This window comes from Cnephaeus nilssonii (genome assembly GCF_951640355.1).
Source record: "Cnephaeus nilssonii genome assembly, chromosome: 12".
NCBI lineage: Eukaryota > Metazoa > Chordata > Mammalia > Chiroptera > Vespertilionidae > Cnephaeus > Cnephaeus nilssonii.
This window is the reverse complement of record NC_137083.1, coordinates 50,401,188-50,419,435: the sequence shown is the minus strand read 5'-3', so window position 1 is coordinate 50,419,435 and position 18,248 is coordinate 50,401,188. Positions and strand designations below refer to the sequence as shown.

General features: G+C 39.5%; 1 protein-coding gene across 3 annotated transcripts in view; it reads right to left on the bottom strand.

Annotated features, from left to right (window-relative positions):
• Positions 1–18,248, bottom strand: part of TPK1 (thiamin pyrophosphokinase 1) — a 269,761-nt gene that overhangs the window by 88,196 nt on the left and 163,317 nt on the right. The window lies entirely within an intron of this gene.

Sequence of the window (18,248 nt, the reverse complement as noted above, 5' to 3'; positions counted from 1 at the left end):
CAAATATAGATGGTTACATATGTATAAATGTGGGTAGATATACAGATTAGTACATACACCTTATTTTTTTGCTGAGAGAGCTTAAAAATGATACCCTAGTAACCATAAGCACACGTAGTACCTCAGTTTCTAATGCCATTCTCTAACGGAAGAAAACAGACTCTAGAGAAATGGCTGATTCTAAGAACAGAGCAGGAAATATACAAGGTAATCCTGGGATATCTTATAGTAGAAACAAAGGAAGCTTACACACTCTGGTACACACAGGTACATACACACACACACACACACACACACACACACACACACACACGCCGTACGTTTAGGGACTATATGTCAAAGACACACAGTAGCCAAGTGGCCTATATTGGAACAGTTTGAACAACCAAATAACTAAAGTAATATTACACTACAAATCAAAGTATAAAAATCAATATCTGAGTCAAATATGATGAAAATAAATTATTGAATACATCTTTAAATGGGGCAAAAGGGATGAATCTCCCATGCAGAGAAATTATAAATACATTATGTAACTTCTCCACCCACGGAGGGGCGGTATATCTCCCACTATTTCAGTATGTCTGCACATTTGACTCCCTTCTTAGTCATAGGGAAGGACTAACATACAATACTTTTAGGCTGATGGTCAAGGGCAACAAAAACTGTCTAAGTCATACTGATGGTATGCACCCTTGATATAATGTGATAAAAATGGCATTTTATGATATTCCTCTTAGACATAGTCCAGTCTAAGCATGAGAAAAACATCAGACAAATTTCAATAGAGGGCCATCCAATAATATGTCTAACAAATAATACTGTCAAGGTTAACAAAAAGCAGGAAAGTCTGAGAAGGTGTCACAACTAAAAGATGCCTAAGGAGACATAACATCTAAATGTATTATGGGACCCTCACTGGGATTATGGAACAGAAAAAGGACATTAAGTTAAAAAGTAAAGACATATAAAGAAACTATGGACTCTAAGTTAACAACAATGAATCAATATTGATTAATTAATTGTAAGAAATGTACTATACTAATAGGTTAATAATAGGAGGGAGAACTATGTGTGTGGGTTGAGGAACATATTAAGAACTTTCTCTACTATCTTCTCAATCTAATTTATAAATTAAAACTATTAAAATAAGCTTATTAAAATATACAATTATATACAAAGGTAATAAGGAAAAGGAAAAATAATATTTATGTAAAGTATAAGTATACACAAACATCTTCCCAAAATAAAATTAAAAAAAAGAAAAACAAAAGTATATGCAACTTATTTCACAAAGAGAAAATATCACTAATTTATTAAGAACTTGTAACAATAGAGAAGAAAAATAATGCCAATAACTTTATTTGTAGAAAAGATGGGCTATCCAGAGAAAAATAATGTGAACAGCTGTTAGAGATATAAAATATGCTCAATCTCCTTTTTAAGAAAAATGCAAATTAAAATTACTCTGGGATATTATATCTTACCTATTAGCTTGCTAAGGCTAAGGGAAAACAGGTACTCTTCATCATTGCTTTGTACAACACTATGGAGGAGCATTTGGAAGACACTTTGTCCAGTAATTATACTTCTACTAGAGGCCTGGTGCACGAAATTCGTGCACAGGGGGAGAGGGGGGAGGCGGGTGATGTGTCCCTCAGCCCAGCCTGCACCCTCTCCAATCTGGGACATCCCTCTCAAAATCCAGGACTCCTGGCACCCAATCGCTCACCTGCCTGCCTGCCTGATTGCCCCTAACCGCTTCTGCCTGCCAGCCTGATCACACCCTAACCACTCCCCTGCCAGCCTGATCAATGCCTAACTGCTCCCCTGCTGGCCCGATTGCCTATAACTGCCCTTCCCTGCCAGCCTGGTCACCCCTTACTATCGTCCCTGCAGGCCTGGTAACCCCTAACTGCCCTCCCTTGCCAGCCTGGTTGCCCCCAACTTCCCTCCCCTGCAGGCCTGGTTCCCCCCAACTGCCCTCCCCTGCAGGCCTGGTCACCCCCAACTGCCCTCCCATGCAGGCCTGGTTCCCCCCAACTGCCCTCCCCTGCAGGCCTGGTCACCCCCAACTGCCCTCCCCTGCAGGCCTGGTTTCCCCCAACTGCCCTCCCCTGTAGGCCTGGTCACCTCCAACTTCCCTCCCCTGCCAGCCCAGCCACCCCTAACTGCCCTCCCCTCCTGGATTGGTTGCCCCTACTGCCCTCACTGCCCTCCCCTGCAGACCTGGGTGCCCCCAACTGCCCTCCCCTGCAGGCCTGGGTCCCCCCACCCCCAACTGCCCTCCCTTGCAGGCCTGGTCCCTCCCAACTGCCCTCCCCTGCCAGCCATCTTGTGTCTCCATGGGGGCAGCCATCTTGTGTGTTGGAGTGATGGTCAATTTGCATATTATTCTTTTATTAGGATGGATCTATCCAAAAGATACACTGGCAAAAATACAAAAACACATGCAAAAGACTATTCATTGCAGTTGAAGTAATCACATCACTGTAGTATTGGCTTAAAAACAAACTAAACCATCAATGAAGTAGTGAAAGAGGCTAGGAATAGGTCCATGTGTGCACGAATAACTGATTTTTGACAAAGCTGCAAAAATAATACAGTGGGGAAAGAATCATCTTTACAACAAAAGGTGCTGGAACAAATGGGCATTCACATTCAAGTAAAGGAACACCAACCCAAACTTCACATGGTATACAAAAATTAAATTAAAATGGAATACAGATTTAAATATAAAACCCCAAACTCTATAAAACTTCTAAGAGAAAACATAAGGGGAAACCTTTGTAACCTTAGAAAATATTTCTTAGACAAAACACTAAAGCACGACCAGTAAAGAACAAATGGATAAAGTATACTTCCAAAAATTTTTTAAAAATATTTTTTAGTTCATTTCATAGAGGAAGGGGGAGGAAGAGAGAGATAGAAACATCAATGATGAGAGAGAATCATTAATCAGCTGCTTCCTGGACACCCCCCACTGGGGATCAAGCCCACAACCTGGGCATGTGCCCTGAACAAGAATCAAACCGTGATCTCATGGTTCATAGGTTGATGCTCAACCACTGAACCACACCAGCTGGGCTACTTCAAATTTTTAAAACTTTGTCAAAATATATTATTTCTCTGTAGTACTAAGTTAAATGGTATGTCTAAGTACGAATTTACGTTATCTTAAAAAAATTTTAACTTTGTCTACTCAATCAGCTTAGTGGCTAGAAGCACTCCCCTTAATGCCCAGATATGGTCTCTAGATATTACTTACTAAAAAGGCCCTAGGGAAAAATTTCAAGGCTCAACCAAGAAATGTACAAGATAAGCTGGGAACATGCTACAGAAATAAGAAAGTTATGGCCCTGGCTGGTTTGGCTCAATAGATGGAGTGTCGGTCTGCAGACCGAAAAGGGTCCCAGGTTTGATTCCCATTAAGGGCATGTACCTGGGTCAGGGTTTGTGCAGGAGGCAACCAATCAATGTGTTTCTCTTACATCAATGTTTCTCTCTGTCTTTCCCTCTCTCTTCCACACTCTCTCTAAGGGTCAATGGAAAAACAGCCTTGGGTGAGGATTAAAAAAAAAAGAAAGTTAGGAAGGACAACTGGGTTCTTGTTAAAGGGATTAAGGAACCAAATACATGCTCCTACTGACCAAAAGATAGGACACTTTAAGTAGCAACAAAGATAAGAAATAGAATGGATTGATTACACATAGCAAATATGCTTATAATCATGAGCTTAAGAAAAATAATCAGTGTCGAATGCTAGGCATTACTTTGGGGGAAAAAAGTAAACAAAAGAAGAAAGAATTAAATATGCATCCTTCCAATTCCTTTACATACTGTTTCACAGGATAACCTAGCAGCTGATATGAGGGAAGTTCCTCTTCTCAGAGGTTTTTCAGGCAATAAATGAAATAATAATGTTAGGCCAGTTTACTGTTAGCACCTAGTGACCACTAATAAATTCATGGAGGTGAATGATGACCACCAATGGCTGTAACATCACAATAAAGAGACAACCAAGTGTTATGATGTAATGTCTCCTATTTCAGAAGTCCCTAACCCAGAAGTCCCTACCCCAATTGTTCTGATAACAGCTCTAAAATTAGCTACAAATTACAAAATAGGAAAATATAAACTATTCAACAATACCATGCGGTACAATGAGCCCAGACTATAAAAATTCCATAGAATAGATGACAAAGTTTCTTCAATAAAAATGATTTTGAGGAGGAGAGGGGAAGAACAAAAGGGAAGAGAGTATCAGTAAAAATGGGGACAAGACAGACAAGGGGACCTACTGATTAAAACAACAAAATATCAACCAATTGCAGTGTATGGACCTTGTTTGGATCCCAAATCATATAACTAAACTCTTAAGATGCAAAAACATCCTTAAAAAAGAGAAAACATAAATACTTTATCATATTAAGTAATTATTCTTACCTTTAATAAGGTGTGATAATAGCACTATAATTATGGTTTTTAGGAGTCCCTTTCTTTTAGAGATATATACAAAAATATTTTTAATGGTTATGAAAATATGTACAGTATATATTTTACAAAGCACATACAAACAAAAAATAAATTGTGTTCTATTAGTATGGCTTCTCATGTGATGAAAAGGGAATCCTAGAGGAAAATGGGACTTGACTAAATAAACTCAAATCAAATAATGAAACAAACTGACCAATGATGATAATGTGCCATGAAATAAGGACTATGATTAATTCAACCCTTTCCACTTGAAGCCCAAAGGAAAGAAGCCAAACAAAAACAAAAATTAATTTCATATTCCTGACCTTAAATAGTTTAATTTCATGTAAATCATGTGCATTCCCACTTCAGTTGCAGATGAAGAAACTGTGACTCAGAGAGTCTCCAGGAGAGACAGTCAACAGTCCTTAGACACTAAAGTCAAGACTCAACCTCCAGGCCCAGCAAGAAGCGCCCACCTAAGTCTGTGCTGAATAACTTAAAATTTTTAGACCTAACAAACCATAGCAGAACACACACGACATTGCTTCTTCATACACTTGCTCATTAACACTCTATTTTGTAATTAACTATGATATAAGGGCTCCTTCTAGTTTCCTAATGGTTTTGAATGTTTTCTTTTCTTTGAGTACAACTTATCTCCAAAAGAAACTTGGTGTAATAATCTTCTATTTTAGATATAAATACAGGTTTCAGATTTTTAAAAAACGCATCCTCTCTAATAAAATGGTAATATGCAAATTAACCATCATTCTGCTACATAAGCCACGCCCACCAGCCAATCAGGGTGAGTATGCAAATTAACCCCAATCCAAGATGGCTACAGCCACAGAGAGCAAGGTTTCCCAGGTAACAGAGGAAGCCAAGCTTTCCATAGCCGTTGCAGGCCTAAGCCTCCACTCAAGCTACAAAGTTTCAATTATAGAAGGTAAACAAATTCAAACAAATGGTGGCAGAATGGAGCTTGAGAGAGCAGGCCAGGGTTGCCGGCGGCAACAGGGGAAGCAAAGCTTTCCTGCACACCCTGGCCGGGCTCAGCTTAAGGCTACAAAGTTTCAATTGTAGAAGGTGAATTAACTGCCACAGAAATGGCTGCCGGAGCCCCAGGCTTGGCTCCGCTCCAGGCTACAAAGTTTCAATTGTAGAAGGAAAATAAATTCCAGATACCAGGGCCTCCCCTTGGGTTGCCAGGGGGCGTGGCCTGCCTGCAAACCACCACAGGCCCCTCGCTCAGGCCACCCCACACCCCAAGGGAACCCCCACCCTTATCTGTGACACCCTTCAGGGCAAACCAGCTGGCCCCCACCCGTGCACCAGGCCTCTATCCTATCTAATAAAAGAGTAATATACAGATTGATCATCACTGCAACACACAATATAGCTGCCCCCATGTGGTCAAAGATCCTGCCCCCATGTGGACACAAGATGGCCACCACAAGATGGCCAGCAGGGGAGGGCAGTTGGGAGGCACCTGGTCTGCAAGGGAGGGCAGTTGTGAGGGACCAGGCCTGCAAGGGAGGGCAGTTGCGAGGGACCAGGCTTGCAAGGGAGGGCAGTTGGAGGTGATCAACCCTGCAGGAGAGGGCAGTTAGGGGTGACCAGGCTGGCAGAGGAGGGAAGTTGGGGGCAAACAGGCTGGCAGGGGAGCAGTTAAGCATCAACCAGGCTGGCAGCAGAGTGGTTAGGGGGTGATCAGGCTGGCAGGCAGAAGCGGTTAGGGGCAATCAGGAAGGCAGGAAGGCAAGCAGTTGGGAGCCAGCAGTCCTGGATTGTGAGAGGGATGTCCGACTGCCCGTTTAGGCCCGATCCGGGCCTAAACGGGCAGTCGGACATCCCTCCAGGAGTCCCAGATTGGAGAGGGTACAGGCTGGGCTGAGGGACAACCCTCTGCCGTGCACGAATTTCGTGCACCAGGCTTCTAGTTGTAGATAAAAGGAATGGAGAATGATATTTGTAGCATTAGCTTATTTTTAAATGGTGTACATCAACATTTTTTATGCTAAGTAGTACGTTAAAATTTGGTTCATAAATTTTTTAAAATCACGTGTGTGTTAAAGGCAAGACAGTGTCAAAGAATGATGCACTATTTGGCTTTAGAAATGAAATGCTGTATGGCAGCCTACTGGGTGATATGCAGTATTGTTACTGCTAATAATCTTGTAGCTATAATTAACACTACTCAAAAACGGGTTATGAACGTGGCTGCAATGAATTGGTGCTTACAAGGTCAGAAACCTTTATATCTCAGATGTCAGTTCAAGAACAGAATATAAGGTCTGCATACTGAGTTGTATCTACAGCCAGTCAGTCTCAGTTTTTATCATTGAAAATACTCTCACTTTGAGAAGGCTAACCCCTATTTTGTAAAACTACTGTTTGGAATTCTCTGCTGTTTTTTTTAGACAGCCTCTTATTCTAAAAAAATAACTTTGCTTTCAAGCCTGCTTTAGCCTGCTTGAATAATGAGGAAGATAAACTTAGCTGTCTGACCTTGTAGGCCAGAGACTAGATATGCCCATACTCTCAATGCCATGCCAGGTGCATTTTTTAATTGTATACAACTGTGTTGTTTTCAAGGCCACCAGCGAGATAACCACTAAATGCACATTGGGCTGGCTCTTTAATAAAAAGGGAAGTTCTGCTTGTAGCTTGGCTTAGAATTTGAATTCATTTTCTCTAAGCCCACCAGTGAATAAAGTGTGACTCCAAACTCTCCAAGCATTGCTTGATTTATTCCGGTTCTCTGTAACAACTTCTGTTTTCTCTCAGGGAGAGCATAACATAGTCATTAATGAGTACAGATCTTACATGTGTGGGCAGAATGCCTGGGTACCTCTCATTTCCGCATCATTCTAACTGTAAATAAGACCTGGAGCTTCAGTTTTCTCAGCTGAGAAACAAGGAGGATAATATCTTCTTTATAGAGTTGTTGTGAGGTTGTTATACAAGTTAACGAATAAACAAAAACAAAAGAAAAATCACTAGGAATAGGCAGGGCCATGGTGAGGCTCAGTATTAGCCACTAGGAATATTTTCATTATTACTGAAGAACTTGGCTACCCTCCATTTGATAATCTTTGTTAATAACTCAAAATGAAAGTCCTACCTATGAATATAACTAAACCCTTCCCATGCTCACTGGTGAGATAAGGAGGTACATAAGTATTTGAAACAATTGTTTCCAAGTGAACTCTATGAAGAGGATCAGGGTTCTATAAACTCTTCAATTATATTTTTAAAATTTAGTGTCTGTATAAATATACATTTTTCTGGAGAGAAGGTTCATATTTTTCTTCAGATTCTCAAACAGGCTCATGATCCCAAAGAGTTACAAATCATTTAACTCCGAAGGATGAAAATCCCAGTGCCTTCACATGGCAGAGGAGGTGATCTTTAATTTCTTCTCCACTTACCTTCTTTCATCTTCATCTATCACCATATCACTTTTTCTTCCCCCAGAAACAATGGGCTTTCTCTACAGTTCTCCCTAATGAACTGGGCAGTTTCTCACTGCACACCTTTGCTCACGGTGTCCTTTCTAGAGATCTTCTGACCTCTTCACCCTTAGTAATCTCTACTCCTTTGCAAACTTTTGAGACACAGCTCATACATGACCTCATGCCCTTCATGTACCTGTCCATAGTAAATGATGTGCTCTAATGCCACTCTGGGCTTCCATCATATTCTGTATGTATTTGTGATATTGAACTCATTTTATCTTATGTGAAATAATGATTAATTTAGTGAAGGTATTCTTAGCTCTTTGAGAGTAACTTATTGATCTTCAATCTAGCAAAATACCTGATATAAATAAGTCCTTAATAATGCTTTGGTTGAATAAAAACATGAAAAAAAAGTTGTCCAAATCTTTTTAATTTTCATAAGGCTTGCTCTGCTCCTGGAGATACTTTAGAGTGTGAAATATGCTCAGAAAAATATATTAAGCTCTATTCATAGCTTTTCAATTACTATTATCAAAATTTCACAAGGTGCCCACTTCTTAATAGGCTAGCTTCACCCAGGAGAAAATAAATCCTCCATTGTCCCTTGAGCAGTCTTGTACGTTAAACTCTCCTGATAAAGAAGACCAATGTTCCATACTCTTTTACCTTGAGGGCTTCTGGTTAGGAGTGAAATTGGCTTCCTATTATCAGACAATTGGAAAGGTCAACATGTATACAATTAATCAATTTTGAGGCTCCTCTATCAATGTGACTTTTTCCAAAAAAGAAAGACTCTGGTTCATTACCATTACTATCTCAACTATAATAGGATATTCTTCCTCCTTGATAAGAAAACTGATTGTGTCCATTCATTTCTTTTCAAAAACTTATCTACACACTATACAAGGTGGCAGTGAAGCCTAATTCTCTGTTATAAAAGAACTATGTGGTCTTTATAATTTATGCTTCCTTAATGAGTTGCCCATTTAAAATGGTTGCTTCTACATGGAATGGCATCATACCAAGCTAATAAATCATGTCATGTAATTGATCATAGAATGGAGAGAGCTAAAGGGTGACTCTGACATGGATATGGTATGAGGATTTACTGTTAACTGGTAAAATAACCTTGACAAGTCAATTCATCTTTTTAAGACCCAATTTACTAATCTTAAGAATTGGGTCCTATGGCCTCTTCTTCATTAGGGGTGTTGAGAGTAAAATATGTCTCTAATGGGAAGTTGTATAGAATCACGTGAGGACTATTTGCAAAGTAGACATGGCCACTGGAAGAACCACCTAGTTTAAAATTGCAGTATGTTCTTTCAAAAAGGCACATGAGTGAATTATGGCAAATTTAGGTACATCCACACAATAGTGTACTGAGCAGCCACTAAACGAGGGTGGTCTCTATTACTGAATATAGGCTGATCTCCAAAATATATTATTAAGTGAAAGGTAGAAACAGATGTATATAGTATGCTAAATTCACATTTTAAAAAGGGAAACAAGAAACTATGTATATATTTGCTGTTTTTATTTTATTTTTGCAAGAATAAAAAAGATTCTGAAAGAGAGTGGTGGTGATGAGGGGAAGAGGAACGGAAGTAAGACCTCTCCTGAGGATCTTTTTTTCAAACAAGCTTTGCCTATTGAACTATGCAATTACTTTAAAATATTTCAAAGTAATAATTAAAATAGTCTTGCTTCAAATAAACTGCAAAAAATGAACCTAATAGTTAAATAACAACAGAAAGAACAAAATTTCATATTTCAAATGACAAATTTTAGATATAATACTCTGACTGGGAGAAAATTTAAAGACAGAAAACTTGCAAATAACTTTAAATTTCATTCAGTAGTTTTTCTATTCATAGTAATATGGGTATTACAATTTTGAAACTAGTTACTATATATTATAGTATAAAATAAGTTATTTCAAACCAGGGTTTGAGGGGAGGGTACAACTAAAAAAAGATAACATTTTAAAAACTATATTAAAAATGAATTCAGAATATCAATATGAACTCATCACTCACACACACACACACCTTTTTGTTTCTTAGTTCTGTTCACTGAAAATGTCTAGAAGCAATGCCACCACAGTAGCAATAAGCGCATCCATTACCTGGGCCTTGCTTTCTAAATACACTTCCCATGTTGAAGTATTTAGGATAACATAATGTGCTATCTGAAATTTACTGCAAAATACATCTACACCTAGATTGATAAAACTTGCATGATAAAATCTTAAAATATTAAAAATGGTTGGACTATGTTGTTCATTACACTATTCTTCTAAAGTCTCTGTATATATAACAATTTTCCTAATAAAAAAATTGGTTAGGAAGGAAAAAAATAGCTGTGAATCATACCCGGGTGCACAGAACCTGCACCTGGTAACTTTTCCTTTCTTTTTGAGCCCTACCCATAAGGTCTAGTGACATTTAGAGAGTAAGTGTGGATTCTAAGTGACAGCTATAAAGCCAAAGGCACAGGACTAGGACTGGGAAAATTCCCAGATTTCTCATGGATGTAGCACAGACTGACAATGTGATTCTATGCATAATCTCATCTGAGAAACAGGAGCAATGTACCTGACAGCTTGCTTAACACAGCTGCTAAGAATCAGATGAGACGACGATGAGGTACTTCATAAACCAAAGGTGCTGTAGAACTCTAACAATATTGTTTTTGGTCATTTTCTAGCCTTTCAGGTACATATTTTACAATTCATACAGGTTCTCGAGAGATTTCAGCTGTGTATTAATATTCAATATCTTTGACATTTGGGTTATCCTATCTACTTGACATCATATCAGCAGTATCTCAGTCTGCTTCCGAAAACAATATAAAACCAGGGCATCTTCAATCAATCTCTCTCTCTCTCTCTCTCTCTCTCTCTCTCTCTCTCTCTCTCTCTCTCTCTCTCTCTTTCTCTCTCGGTGTACCAATTACCTTGCTTATACTCTGCTTTGTTAACTTTGCTCCCGACTCAGATACACTTTTATAAATTTTGTTGTTAACCTATTCCATATGCATTAAGTCAAATATCTTCATGCTGATCATGACAAAGTTATGAAGAACAAAGCGGAGCTCTTAAAAGACAGCTACCATATTTTTTTCATGTATAAGATGCTATTTTTTCCTCAAATCATTAGACTGAAAATTGAGGGGTGTCTTATTCCATGGAAATCAGCCAAGGTGTGAGCCATGAGGGTGCTTAGCTGCCCACACCTTGTCAAACAGGCTTCCTCTAATCATGAGCCATATTGTTACTGACGTCAGCTGATGCTGTAGGTAGAGGTGGAGGTGGAGAGTGTGCAGATGTAACAGGGACCAGAGAGTTCTGAGCCCATAAAGATGTCAAAAAATAAAAAGATAAATACCAATAAGCAATTGTCTTACTCTGTAAAATTCAAACTAAATGTAATCAGCTATGCAAAAGAGCATGGAAATAGAGCTGCAGAGAGACAATTTGGACCTCCTCCCATTGACTATATGATCAAACAGTGGAGAAAACAGGAAGAACAACTCCTTAAGATGCCAAAAAAGAAGAAGGCCTTAAGAGGAAAACCAGCAAAATGTTTAAAACGTTGATTTCTTAATTTTGGGTTGGAAAAGTGGGGGGTGTCTTATACATGGGGGCGTCATATACACAGAAAAATATGGTATACAAGAGGGGGGTCTTCAAAACACATCCTCCCTCAAAGACCTGAGAGATAGAATACTTACTTTCCTTCCTGTAAGATTGGCTTAGAAGAGGTGAGATTCTTGGTGTGTGTGTGCACATGCATGTTACATGTGTTGTACAAGTGTGTATATGAGGGTGAGGCAGCTTACATTATTCCTTGGAAAAGCTTCAAAATATTTGGGTGAATATATAGTTTGAATAGGTGCCTTAAAATTTCAGCCCCACTAGCTTAACTTTATTTATATAAATTTTCTACTTTTTCTTCCCTTTCAGTTTTGATCTCTTTTGGAATAAACAAACAGCTCCCAAATATAAGGGGGGAGTTGGGGGTATCCTTAATTGGATGAGCAGTAATACATCCCAGCCTTAGCTGTAGGAAACGCTTCATACAGAAATTTTCACTGTGGCTGTCTTCTTCCCAGAAGCTCATCTCTTTTCCCTGCTGGTGAAACTCAAATCACTTTACAGCTCATTGATACAGTATTGGCAACCTTTGGTTTCAATAAAAAAGATGCCTGAGCAATGCTCAATTGAACTAAGTATACAGGACACAGTGTGCTTGTGTCCTTGCCAGAGGACTGTGGGAGGGGGATCAAGGAAAAGATGACACCTGGCATCCAATATTCCACGACTTTTGCTAGAATTGGATTATGATAAATTATGATGACAGAGCTCAGATAAACGCTGATGTGATCTTTTCTACTGTCGTACCTGCACACAGCCTTCTTATGGATTGCTTCAAATCTCCAAAACAGATTCTCAGTCACTCATGGTTGAAAATGAAAGGCCAATGTTCAAATAAGTTTTTAAGCAGTTTGCATGCGGGCTGAATTTGATATTTCCTCCCTGGCTGCTTTGGAGTCACTGAGTGATCACCAAAGGTTTTTGCTGATGGCATCTTTTTATAAACTTCCTCCAGTGAAATATTTCTTTAAGGTCAAAAAGCTTGTATGCTGTGTGGGTGAGTGACAGGTATCAGGGCTGTCATTTCACTCCTTTCCCCTTGAGACTTCATTATAGCCAGCCCTGCCACCCCTGCCACCACCATCCTAGTTCATTTGCTCAAGAGAACTAACACACTACCAGCCACTAAAAGCTATGGCCCCCCCAAATGAGATTCCAGCAAATGAGGAAGACAGCACTGCCAACTGGGAAATAAGGGAGGAAGTCACAGCCTCTGACTCCCAACCTGGGACCCAATATGTATATTTATCTTCTTTTAGGCAATTCTACTCAATTCCAATGATAGATTAACCTGGCCCTTGCTGGGTAGCTCAGTTGGTTAGAGCACTGTCCTAATACACCAAAGTTTTGGGTTCAATCCCTGGCCAGGGCACATACAAGAATTAACCAATGAATGCATGAATAAGTGGAACAAAAAAAATGATGTCTTAATGTTTCTGTCTCTCACTCTTAATTTTAAAACAAACAAAACAAAGACAGATTAACCTCCATATATACCAAAGTCAGCTGTCCACTTTCCAATTTGACCTGTTCTCCTCACATTCTCTATCTCAAAGGACAGCACCCAGCTGCCTAATCCAAAATCCTGGTCATAATATTGACTCCTCCCTATGGGTTCCTCCAATGGAGACATTCAAGCACACATCCTAACAAAATTCATCATTTCTTCTTCATGCCCATACTTACATGTAAGTTTACTTATTTATTGAAGGTAGGGGGAGGTTGTTAGCTCAGTATGATAGGCCATTTGTAGATATACTGTAAAATGCATAGTGATCCTTTGTTCAGACTCTCACTGCATGAGATCTACCTTCAATTTCAGCATAAATTTTCTTTCAAAGAAATACTATGTATAACCTTGGACAAAGCACTTTACTTTTAAGTCCATACAATTGCTCCTCTATAAAATGATCTCCAAGTCTTTACACTATTTACACCACAGATTCTAAAAGGCCAAGCAACAACAACAAAATATATGAGAACATACAGGGGACAAACAAAATAATAATGGCTGTTCCAAAGAAAGGAATGATCACTAGGTACTAAATGGTGACAAGATTACTGACATGGTTTAGAATTGGGAACTGCCTGTCCTTTCACTCCAGCCCACTCTGAGAACCACTTCTCTGGTCCCACCTATGACATTGTGCTGGACATGTGGACATGTGGGTAGGCAGACCCAAGCCCTCTGTTATCAGCAGAAACCATCATCCATGCCAAATGTGCGTTATGAAATGTAGTTTCTATCAGACTACTCACACATTTCTATCATATTCATTACCAACATTACATATATACAATGGATAAAATATCAGGAATCTATATAGTAATTAATTGATCTCATGAGAGGCAAAAGCAATTGTAGTAACCAGACTAAGAACACCAGGAAGAAATAGTTATAACATATTTAGAAGTTTTTTCTAGTGAGATAAAAACTGACAGAAGTTTGCTCAGTAACACCATTCTCCTACATCAGATTCTGAAATCCTGAATCCCAATCACTGAGCAAGGTTTAGGACAGTGATGGCGAACCTATGACACGCCTGTCAGCACTGACACGCGTAGCCATTTCTGATGACATGCGGCTGCTGAGGCGGCCGCATGCCGAGGATGAAACATTTGCTGCTCCTGAGGATGAAACATTTGCGAAATAATGTTTTTTCCTCAAAGTGACACACTACCTGAGTTATGCTCAGTTTTTTGGCGAAGTTTGACACACCAAGCTCAAAAGGTTGCCCATCACTGGTTTAGGATCATGTAAAAGACACGCCCAATTAACTCCTGGACATCTCATTTTTTGGCCATAAATCCTATTACCGACTGCCATAAAACTTGCCAATAAAAGATAATTTACGCTCAGTGTATAGAAGCTAATGTATCTGTAGAAATAGAGACCAGAAAATGAGAGCCATTCACACTCCGCATGGTTAGTGAGACAGACATGACTCTGAGCACCCAACAGTCCTCGCAGGGAATAGGCCTGCCTGGTAACTAACCTCAGGGAGCTTCATGTCTGCACTGTCTTTCTCCAATCTCATAAAATCTCCTGTGCGTGAAAGACCATGATTCTTCTTAAGAACACATATTTGGAATTAAAGGGGAGATGCTTACTTTTCAGGGAGGATTTATAATGCATTCTATTTTTAATTTTCTATTTTAAAATGGCAAATTAAACATTCCTTCAAAGTAAATGCTAACTACTGAGGTTTTCACTCATGATGATATTTGATCCATAGTAATGAAACATATCAAAACACAATATAAAAAGACATTATATACCAAAAAGTCTAAACATTTTACCAAATTTATACAGACCTGAAACTACACTATTGTTTCCTTGTTTTAAAATCCAATTTATAATTAACAAAAATAAGCCACAGAAAGGGGACTGAAGAGAGAATGGAGATGAAATTCTTCAGGCTGGAACAACCTAAACAATTTTAAGTGAACTGCACCTAGACATGCAGGTCAGTCCCAAATGACTACAACTGTAACCGTAATGAATGAAGGAAGACTACTTACTTATACAACACAATTTCATGAGAGTCTCATGTGTGGACACTCAGATGACTTGAAGATAGGGAGGCTTTTTTAAGAAAGATCAAGAGAAGTACCTATCAGCCTCATGGTCTACGGCTATCCCAGCTTCTTAAGTCACCTAGCAGACACAGCACTAAAGTGTTTATCAGACAAACAGTCCCCAGACAATGTCTCACTCCTCCTGCTATTACCTTCAATTCCACACAAACTATAATTATAAAACCAATTCTAGAAGACATTGTCCTCAAAAGCAATACTCATAATAATTAACATTTATATTGAATCTTCCCACTTGTGAAGTATTTTAGCAAAACTCAAAGATAATCTCATTGAATCTTCTTAATAAAGATTTTGTTAGAGTTGAAGAGAACTGAGAGTTATTTTGGTTTAATTTAGGGGTAAGGTAACAAGGCAGGATATACCCTTAAGTTTATCCAAGATTTAGCTTAATTAAAATAATACTGTGGAGATTAAAGCTGCTTAAAAATATCACAGACTATAAGCAATTTGGTTCCTGTCTGAAACCCTCAAGCATACTCAGTTGGCTTTTGCATTTGTATTAGCCAACTGTCTTACTATTCTCTGAGGAAAAGTGATTGGAGCAGGGACTTAGCATATGTCTGTGGAAGGTTTCCCCAGAATTGAGGGCAAAGGAGCAAAGCAGGCACTGCTGAGCCACAGGCAGGTCTGTGTTGAACTGTCACTCCTCTATGTGACAGGGGTGGTCCTGCATGACTTTTGTGCCCCACACTATGTAATAATTGTTCTAGGGTAAGATAATTTTCTAGTTCTTTCAATGGGACAAAATCAAAATCACTGAAGAGAGAGCCTAGAGGACACTATTTGGGGGCATGTGGGCTATGCAGGCCCTTAACATGATCACTACCTTTGGAGAACCAGGAGTTCTGCTTTAAAAACTAAAGTTTAATATACTTTACTAGAGGCCCGGTGCACGAAAATTCATGCACTGGAGGGGGGGTCCCTGAGCCGGGCCTGCCCCCTCACAGTCCGGGAGCCCTCAGGGGCAGGAGGCGACCCGGCAATCTGGGGAAGGCGACGCCTTATCACACTGCTGCTGCTGCCACTGCCAGCAGCGCAAGCCTTGCCCGGTTCTGGTTACCTGAGCCTCGGGCAGCCCTGGGCGGCTGGGCAGCCGCCATCCGAGGCTTACCTGTGCCTTGGGCTGACCCTGGGCGGCTGGGGGGCTGAGGGGACTAGGCACAGCCATCTTGTGGCTGTGGGAACCACCATCTTTGAGGGTGGGGCAGTCAATTAGCATATTCCCTTCTTATTGGCTGTGGGTTCCACCATCTTTGCAATGGCGTGAGGGTCAATTAGCACATTCCCTCTTTATTAGATAGGATAAACATAAAAGAATTATGTTCCTAGAAATTATGTAGGGTTGCGATCCAGACTTCCTCTCCACACTTCAGTGTCTGCCAGTTTGAGAGAAACGTTGTTCTGTGATCACACAGAGTTTCCTCCCCTGGGCCATGGCCTTTCCTACACTGCCATGCAGTTGGTTTGGAACCATGTAATTGTGTTTACATTGAAGGTGACACAGGGCAGGTCCAGGTGGGCCTTAAAACACATGTGGTGCCACTGGCTTTAATCACTTTGCCATCATCTCCCATAGCAACTATTTACTCATCCTTAAAGATTCTAGTGCAATGTGAGCTCAACAGAATGTACATTCCATGAAATAAAGGGGCTCTGTGTAGCTGGCTGCTGTATTTCTGGAGAAGTGCCTGGTATGTAGCAGGTGCTCAATAAATATTTGTTAAACAAATGGAGCAAATAAAAGCTGAGTGAGTGCTTCTGTGAAGCCTTTCCTTACCATACCCTTGACCAAGTTATATACTCTTTCATCATCTTTATGTAGCAATGTTTTAATCTTGCTTTATATTTATACTAGACACCCAATGCATGAAATTCGTGCAAGAGTAGCCTTTCCTTCCCCCTGCTGCCAGGACTAGCTTCCCTCTGGCTGCCGGCCGATACCCAGGACCCGAGCTTCTCTCACAGCCCCAGTTTTGTTCAGAAGATCATCCGGAAGGATGTCCAGTCTAATTAGCATATTACACTTTTATTATTATAGAATTTTATAAGTGTCTGCTTCACTGAACATGGACTGGAGAGCAAAGATGCTATGTCACTATTTTTTTTTAAATCCTCAACTGCCTAGCAGTACAACAGGCAGAAGCAGACACACCATAACTGTTGACTACATAAGTAGACAATAGAATTTGAAACTGAATCCTCAGCTCACCTTCCACATCTCAGAAATGTCCCAGAAAGCAACAGTTCCAGACAATGCACAGAACCAGAAAAAATGCAAATGTGGCTGAACAACGGTAAGCATACATTATACCCACTATATTAACCAAACAAATAATGACTGCAGATGGAGCAGAAGCAAAATCTTAAGTAGTTCATTACAATAAGAGGCAAAAAATAAAAAGTCCACTGTCTTTAAAAAAAAATGTTACCAAATGATTATTTTTTAAACTAGCATATTTTCCAGTGTATAAGACGATTTTTTAACCCAGGAATATCTTCTATATGCCCAGTCGTCTTATACGCCGGAAAATATGGTAAAATCCACTAATCAACCTTATAAGATCTCATTTACTAAGAAGCCTGATCTAAGCACTACATTAATAAAAATTTCCTCAATATTTATGATTGGAAATGAATGACATCGTCATTAGAAATTTATTCACAGGCAGTTAATAAAAAGGCAGCCTAAGAACAGTACAAGTTAAAGACTTTTAAAAAATGATTAACAAAATCAAGCCCAGTTTCCAATTATAATGACAACACTGAAAATATACGAGAATTCCATTTAAAATATTTGCCAAGCTTTGTTCTTCCTCTGAGATTTTTCTCATATTCGGCTGCTCAAAATGCAAAAGTATTAAATTTAATTCTTAGTCAATTTGATTAAAAGTTACAGGATTTTTTTTCTGGGTACAACAGAATGAAAACTGTGAGGCTTCTCCCCTACATTTTTCCTGTTCAGTGACCAGAGGCAACAGACTAAAGTGGCACAAGTAAGCAAACATGGTCAGGTTCGCTCATGGCTCAAGAACACACATGGGGCTGATGTT